Source organism: Echinops telfairi, unplaced genomic scaffold (genome assembly GCF_000313985.2).
Source record: "Echinops telfairi isolate 266 unplaced genomic scaffold, ASM31398v2 ScPeMD7_7469;HRSCAF=8507_0, whole genome shotgun sequence".
Taxonomy (NCBI): domain Eukaryota; kingdom Metazoa; phylum Chordata; class Mammalia; order Afrosoricida; family Tenrecidae; genus Echinops; species Echinops telfairi.
The window spans coordinates 57,186,885-57,194,358 of NW_022111372.1; positions in this window are offsets into that span (position 1 = coordinate 57,186,885).

A 7,474-nucleotide genomic window follows, 5' to 3' on the forward strand; every position below is an offset into this window, starting at 1 on the left:
CACACACACACACACACACACACACACACACACACACACACACACACGTAGGTCCATGCCTGACTTTGGTTTCCATTCTTCCAGATTCAAAGGAGTAAGGCATTGCAGATTGCAAAGGAAACAAGCCACACCAATAGGCAGTACGTATTATGAACTTGACAAAGAGCTTGAGTGGAGTAACTGATAGCCCTTCTTAAGTGAAATCGGTCAGCAGAGCTAGTGCAAACAAAGAACCAAGAACCCGCCAGATCATTGGGGGTGGGAACGCCCAGGCTGCTCAGCCAGGTTCCCCCTCTGCACTCTCAGCATGGCCAGTATCTGGCGGAGGCCCTGGGCGCTGGGCACTGCGAGAAAGGGTGGATGTTTTTAAAAAATCTTTGAAAGATTCTGAGGCATGAGATCTTACTGAGTGGCGCCAGAAGCAACTCACTGCCCTCAAGTGGAGTCTAACTCAGCGTGCCCCTGGAGGGCAGGGTGGACATGCCCCTGTGGATTTCCCAGACTGACTCTAAGAAAGCCCCGTCTTTCTCCTAAGGAGCGGCTGCTGGTTTTGAACTGCTGATCTTGTGGTGTGCAGCCCAGCATGTAATCACGCCATTTTCCAGACTCCTGAAGGTAAGGCAGGCGGTGTCAAGAAGGGCCTGCTTCTCTAAACTCGACCCTTGATGGTTTCTTGTGGGTTGTTTGTTTAACACTACTTTAATACACAGGATACCAAGATGCTTGTTTTTGTTTTGTTCGCATTTGAATACATAGGATACCAAGGTGACCTTGGTGTGTTAAAATGAAAGCGACCAAGAGAAAGAAGTGACAGGGCTATGAGCTAGCTGCCTCCTTTCCCAACTGCATCTTAAACATCATGGCCACTCTGCACTTCCTTTAAAATCAACTCAATTGTCTTTAAAAAATGGCTCATTGATTTTCAAACGAATCAGTAAAAAGTGGAAGTCACTCGCGCCCCTTCCACAGAGGCAAACTGAGGAAATCATTATTTAGGGGTCTGCCCTTTCATACATTTCCTGGTGTCTATATGAGTATGCCTATCTGGGTTTTTGGTTGTTTTTGCTTTGTTTTGTTTTTTAGAATAGAATGTGGATGAAGAATCTGAATTGTGGTGCTGGCGAGGAATATGCAAAGAACCCAGGACTACCACAAACATGATTTCTGTCTTGGAAGAAGTAAAGTCAGAAGGCTCATTGGAGGCAAGGATGGCAAGACTTTGGCCGTGTTGTCAGGAAAGACCAGTCCCTGGAGAAGGTCATCATGCTTGGTAAAACAGAGGGGCGGTGAAAAAGAGGCAGGCCCTCAACAAGATGGACTGACATAGTGGCTGCAACAGGCTCACGTGTGAGAGCAATTGTGCGGCCCAGGACTGGGGGTGTTGTGCTCTGTGGTGCCAGGGGCTCTGTGAGTCAGAGCTAACATGATGGCACCTGGCGGCAGCAGCAATAATGAACTTGTCTCACCGACCGTTGCACCATGGACATCTTTCCAACATACTGCGTGCGCCCCCACCATTCTTTTTGATGGCTGTATCTCATTTCATGTAGGAATGGGTTTATTTTATTTGACCCACCTCTAAATGGTGGACATACAGTTAGTTCCATTTTTTCCCCTTCTGACAGACCCTGCTCAGTGAACCCAGGTGGCTTCAGGCACTTCTGCTAGTCTGCCAGAAATGCCTTCTTAAAAATTGAGGCAATAACAAAAGTGTCATGGACCTAGATAGACATGATAGTCACACAACACTGCTCTAAATACTGCTGGCGTGTACACTTTCACATGGCCAATTGTATGTCAGGTGGCTTTTGCCTCCATACATACAGTTTTCTTTTTAAATGGAGTGAGAGCCACATAGCATACAATTAGCCAAATCAAACAAGATGGGGCCTGTGGAGTCTGGTCTCTCTCACTGAGCACAGCGCGTCCAAGGGCATCCATAGGGCAGCGTGTACGGGACCTCGCTCCTTTGCATTGCTGAGTGATGCTTCGTTGTGCGTACGCACCACGCTTTCTTTGTCTGTTCATTTCAGGACGGACTGCGCTCCTTTCCACAGGGAGCATTCCTGCTGATGGGCAGGTGGCTCCGGGAGACCCATGCTCTCTCACCAGGCAGGCCTGGTCTCCGGCACGGCGTTCTGGAAGCAGCCTAGCCTGTAGCACCACACAGGGTGGAGAACTTCTGACCACGAGGTTTCTTGGGTCCTTTTCCCCACTCTTTTGATCAGGCTAGGATAAAAGAGACATCAGCTCTCAAGTGCCTCACGATAGGAAGTTTCACAAATTGGAGAACATGTGAGGGAAGTAACTGGCTTGGTCAGCTTTCATTATGTGGACCAGAGAAAGAATCACTCAAGGTACAAAGGATTCCTGCTGCTCTGAAGACCTGGCTCAGGGAGGCTGCAGAGGATGGCAGCCCGAACAACCCCTTAGACTTCTGCCAGTGCCATGCGGGCATGGGGTGGGGAGCCAATGCCTGCGTTCTCTGTCAGTATTGCTCACAGACACTTTCAACTAAGTGTGTCTTCCCATCCCCCTTTCACTTGCTTTTCCCTGCTTCTGCAAGTGCCATGCACGGAGGGTTCTAAAATCCCCAAACCAAATTCATGGTCATAAGAGTTGATTTTGACATTCACAACGATCCTATAATATAGGACAGGGGAGAACTGCACCTGTGAATTTCCGAGACTGGAACTGTTTATGGGAGTAGAAAGCCTCATCTTTCTCCCAGTGAGTGACTGGTGGTTTCAAACTGCTGACCTTGTGGTTAGCCCCTGGCCTTGTGAGTTCTTAGGCCCATAAAGTAGTCAGACCACTGCTTTGGAGTAAGCGGCACAATCACTACAAAACAAATCCGATTCTGCCCACTTGGTTTCCACTCATGATGACCCCCGTGTGTCAGAGTTGAGCTGTGAGCCGGCTCTGCCAGGCTTTCCCTGCTGTGACCTTGGGGATGCAGATCATGACACCTTTCTTTGGAGGCACATCTGGGTAAACTTAAACCAACAATCCTCCCATTGGCAGCCCAGGAATTAGCCATTTGCACTGCCTGAGAACTCCAAGCAGTCCTGTAGAGGGTGAGAATGTAGCAACCATCTAGCTGAAGATGGAATCAACCAAAAGTCTGCCTAGCTGCTTCCCCATCCCCTCCCCAACCTAGGCAACCATTTGACTGACATCACGTGGATCAAGTGTGCAGAATAATGGAGATGACGCTCGCTCACTGAGTCTCAGGGATCTACAACTAACATCCTTAACTGCTAACTCAAAGGTGGAAGCTTTCAGTCCTGCCAGGAAGTACCTCAGAAGTAAGACCTGGTGATTGATTTAAAGACAAAAACAGCCAGCCATTGAAAACTCTAGGGAGCCCAGTACTGCTCTGATACCCAGGGGCTCACCATGAGTTGGGAGCAGTCTGCATGTTAACTGGTTTCCCACTCAGTCCTGCTCACACCTGGCACGTCTAGTGCATGTGGACGGTCTAGAGAAGCCAGCTAGAGTCAGGGCCTCAGAGGGCTAATGGTGCTTGTCGGCCCCTGGAGGGACCTTCTTAAAAGCTGACCTCTCCTTCCCCAGGAACTCGCCAAACAGGCTCCACGGCAACGAGTGTCCTCGGCACCCACAAAGAAGACACACAGCTGGCTGGTCAGCCCTGTCAGCAGCACAGACCCAGGTTCAAATCCCGGTGCACTCTCTAGCTGCACGACTTCAGGCAAAGGCCTTACTTCCTTGCCCACATCTGAGAATAAAGCGGTTTCTTAGAGAACCACAGTGAAGATTAAAACAGACAATATGTGTAAGCAAACAACACATAATAGACACTCAATAAAAATCATTCTCCTGCTACGTGCCCAGGGCTCCTCTGTAAACATCGCTTTACCGGTAAGAAAACTCTCTGAAACCCCAGGGTCACCCGAGCCAGAGCAATTGGAAAGCAAGGGATTTCTTGCTGTTACTTGAACTCCAAGAGCCCAGCTTCTCTGTTTCCAAGTAGGATGCAGGACTGATCAAGGACATGGGCTAGGGAGGCTGGCCCTGCTCCTCTCCTGCTGTGCAGAAAACCCGGTGTCTTTCTAGTTCAAAAGTGCATACTAGATCCATATTTCTAGAACTGCTTTCTGCTCCTGGCAGCCCCCCCCCCTACTGCCCCCCACCCCCACCCCACAGACCAAGCATAGGTCAGCTGTTCCTGCTACAGGCTGCACCCAATCCACAGTTCCCAGAAAACCTCCCTGGACGGGCAGTTTCCCACCTTCCGTTCCTGTGGCCTCTGCAGCTCCTGAATGTCCCCCAGATCTGGTCTCCTGCAAAGGGCCAACGCCAGGGCAGCAGTCTCCTGACATACTGAGCCTGGAGCCCTGAAGATCTCCTCTGTTAGAACTTTCCAACGGTGTCATAAATCTTTTATTAACATTTGGTATTATACTAATTAAAACTGTTCTCTGTATGTATTATTAATTTCCCTAGCACTTCTTGCTGGGGTGACGTTTCCAGCCAGCTAAGCAGAATGTAGCACAGTAAATAAGGAGAAACTCATTTCCAGACAATTAGCTTTGCAGAAAAATAAGTTGGTTAATGGAAGGCATGATGATTACAAATTTTACCTAAATAAACAGGGTATCTTAATGGTAACTCTTCACGCTAAGTAAACAGATTGGGGTGGTAATGTCCTAAGCAATACTTAAATGTAACTGTTTAATAAATTGGTAAATTACTCATTTCATCTTAGAACAAAATGGTAATACTGTAGTAATAACCTAGTATATATTCCATAAATATGAAGCATTATCACTTTAGCTCTGTAGAAATCACCACAGTGATATGTCAGCATTGATCTAAAGCTGCAGCATTTTATCTCAAGTTTATTACCCATTTTTGAGAATCGCTGAGATTTTCAGAGCATAATGGCAATAAAAGAAGAATTTAAAAAGCGCTTTAATGTGCATAAGTTAATCAGAGGTATCCTCGGGGGGAAAAGGAAATTTGGTAAAACATGAATTATAAGCATCATTTAAACTTACTTTGGACACTAGAGATAATAAATGGTACCATCATTTAGAAATAGCTTTTAACATCAATGACGGTAAGTACCACTTTACTGTTCATAAGAATTGCAGAGCAATGGTGCTGAGGCCAATTTTATTAGCCATTTTTTTCTTTATAAAAGCAATCCAACCCTTTCCACAACTGAGGAGACAGGAACAAGAGTTACGTGCTAATATGCAGAATGCATTTAAGTTTTTTGAAATAGAGAATAATAAATTGTGCCAAAAGATAGAGTCTGGAGACAAATGAATGATCATTTAAAAAGAATAAGGCACTCTCAGAGTTTACATATTTGGGGAAACTTGATAAAAAATGAAAAAAAAAAACCCCAACAAATTGTTCATACATTTTCCCATTTGCCGAAGCGTGTGCGCGTGCGTGCTTTCTGATCGGGGGAGATGAGGCCATAAATCGCCTCGATTGGGAGATGCCACAACAGGAATATATTTTGGTAAATTGTCGGCATTGACGAATCATTTTCAAACTAAGTAAAGTGCAGGTTCAACTTTCCCTTCAGGGGACTCTGAAAGCCTCCCGCTGGGAAGGCTGGGACTCTGACCTCTGACTTATCAGGTGGGGTGGGCTACTGGCAACCACAGAGCCTCAGCTGTGGGTCAGACGCCCTCTGGGACCACCTACTAAGTGCTCAATACCCACCTAAGCATTGGGGTGGGGGTGGGGGGACAGGAGACCAAGGTTGGTCAGATTTGGTTTTTGTGCAAGAAACACATTCAGAGGTTAGCCTGGACCTCTTCTTCCCGGGTAAGCAGTTCAAAGCTTAAAGTCTATCCACCTAATAAATTTGGTGATGAGCCAGAGAGTCCACCTTAGTCCATCTCTGCACCTTAGAATCCACGGAGTCACACACATGCCCTCCCTCCTCCTCTGCTTTTAAATAGGGGAAGTGATTGCCTGGTGAGGCTTCAGAGCCATCTCCTGTCAGGCATGGAGCTGGCCTTTGGGCCCCTAGTCCCCTCAACCCCTCTGTTGCATTCCTGTTTCTTCCAGATGCGTTTTGTGTGAGAATCACGCCCCCAACCCCAATAACTCTGTCTCCTCTGTGTTTGGAGAACATTCCTGCAGTTGACAACTTCAAGGCCAACTCTCGCAACAGGCTGGAGCTTCTTGAACTAGAAGAAGGAGAATAGTTAGGCAGCTCTCTACCAATTGAATGGTAGAGTCTCGGCTTGCAAATGGGGTTTCAAAACTGTTCTATAAGGTGAGGATTGGCAGGGGCGGGGATGGGGGTTTAAATACATGATGGTCCTGAGAACAGTGCCCATCTCATAGTGAGCGCTCACCACATAGTAAGTTTCTGGACACTTCCCAGCGTTGGAGGGTCTGCATTCCAATCCAAGCTCTGGGCAGCTGCTAAGTCATTTAACTTACCCGAGCCTCACACTTCACAGCCACAGAATGAGATAGCGGTCTGTTTCCCTACAGCTGGCAGAGAAATGTGATGTCTGGGGTAAAATGCTCAGTCACCGCCTGGCCCACAGTAGGTTCTCTCTAAGTGCTACTTACTATTATTATTTCATAAGCAGGGACTATTCACCAGCGGTGTCCCCAACATCAGGAACCAGCACGAACCGCAGCCCCGGAAGGTGGTAGACTCTCTAGTTGAGAAGACTTTGCCTAGACAGAGGGGAGTCTGGGTTCTAAACTCAGGAAGAACTGGGTTTGAATCCTAGACTGGACGTGTAATGTCTGCTGTGAGCAAGTTACTCCCTTTCTCTAGGTCTGCTTCCTTCCATCTGGTGGAAGACAAGAGCAGTATTTCTCTCAGAAATGGTAAACGCTTGTAAGCCAGGCCGAATGGCACCTCCTAACCTCCCCCTTGTGATACCAGTAAACATAACCCAGTACTGATGGGGAAGGGCTTCGAGGTGATGTCATTTCATCCTCACCCTGTGGTGCCACCAGGGCATCCTGGCATCTGTCCTCACAGAGAGATCTTGCAGATGGGAGCCAAGGTGAAGGGACTTGTCCAAGACCACAAGCTCGGTGAGTGGCAATGCTGAGGTTTGAAAACCAGGCCCGCTAAGGCTCCGTACATGTTGTGGGCACTTGGGGAAAGGAGGCAGACCTCGGAAGCGCCATCTTCCTGCCCTTGGGAGGCACCGACAGTTTGTGCTTAACTAGGACTCTAAAGGTCAGAGGCTGGGACCCAGCCAGCAGTCCTATGGAAGGCGGGTCTGGCGATCTGTTTCAGTAAATTCACAAGCAGGAGAGCGCTGGGGAGCAGTCTTGCTGGGATGCAGGGACCATCAAGAGTCGGAATCGGCTCCATAGCAACGGGTTTGATTTTTGGTTCTGCCCTGGCGGGAAGTCTTCAGATGCTGGCAACAGCTAGGGGATAAGTCGTGGCCCTTCACCATCCCCTAGGGAGGTCAGGAAAGCCTGAGATGAGATGGGGTTGGGGAGAAGG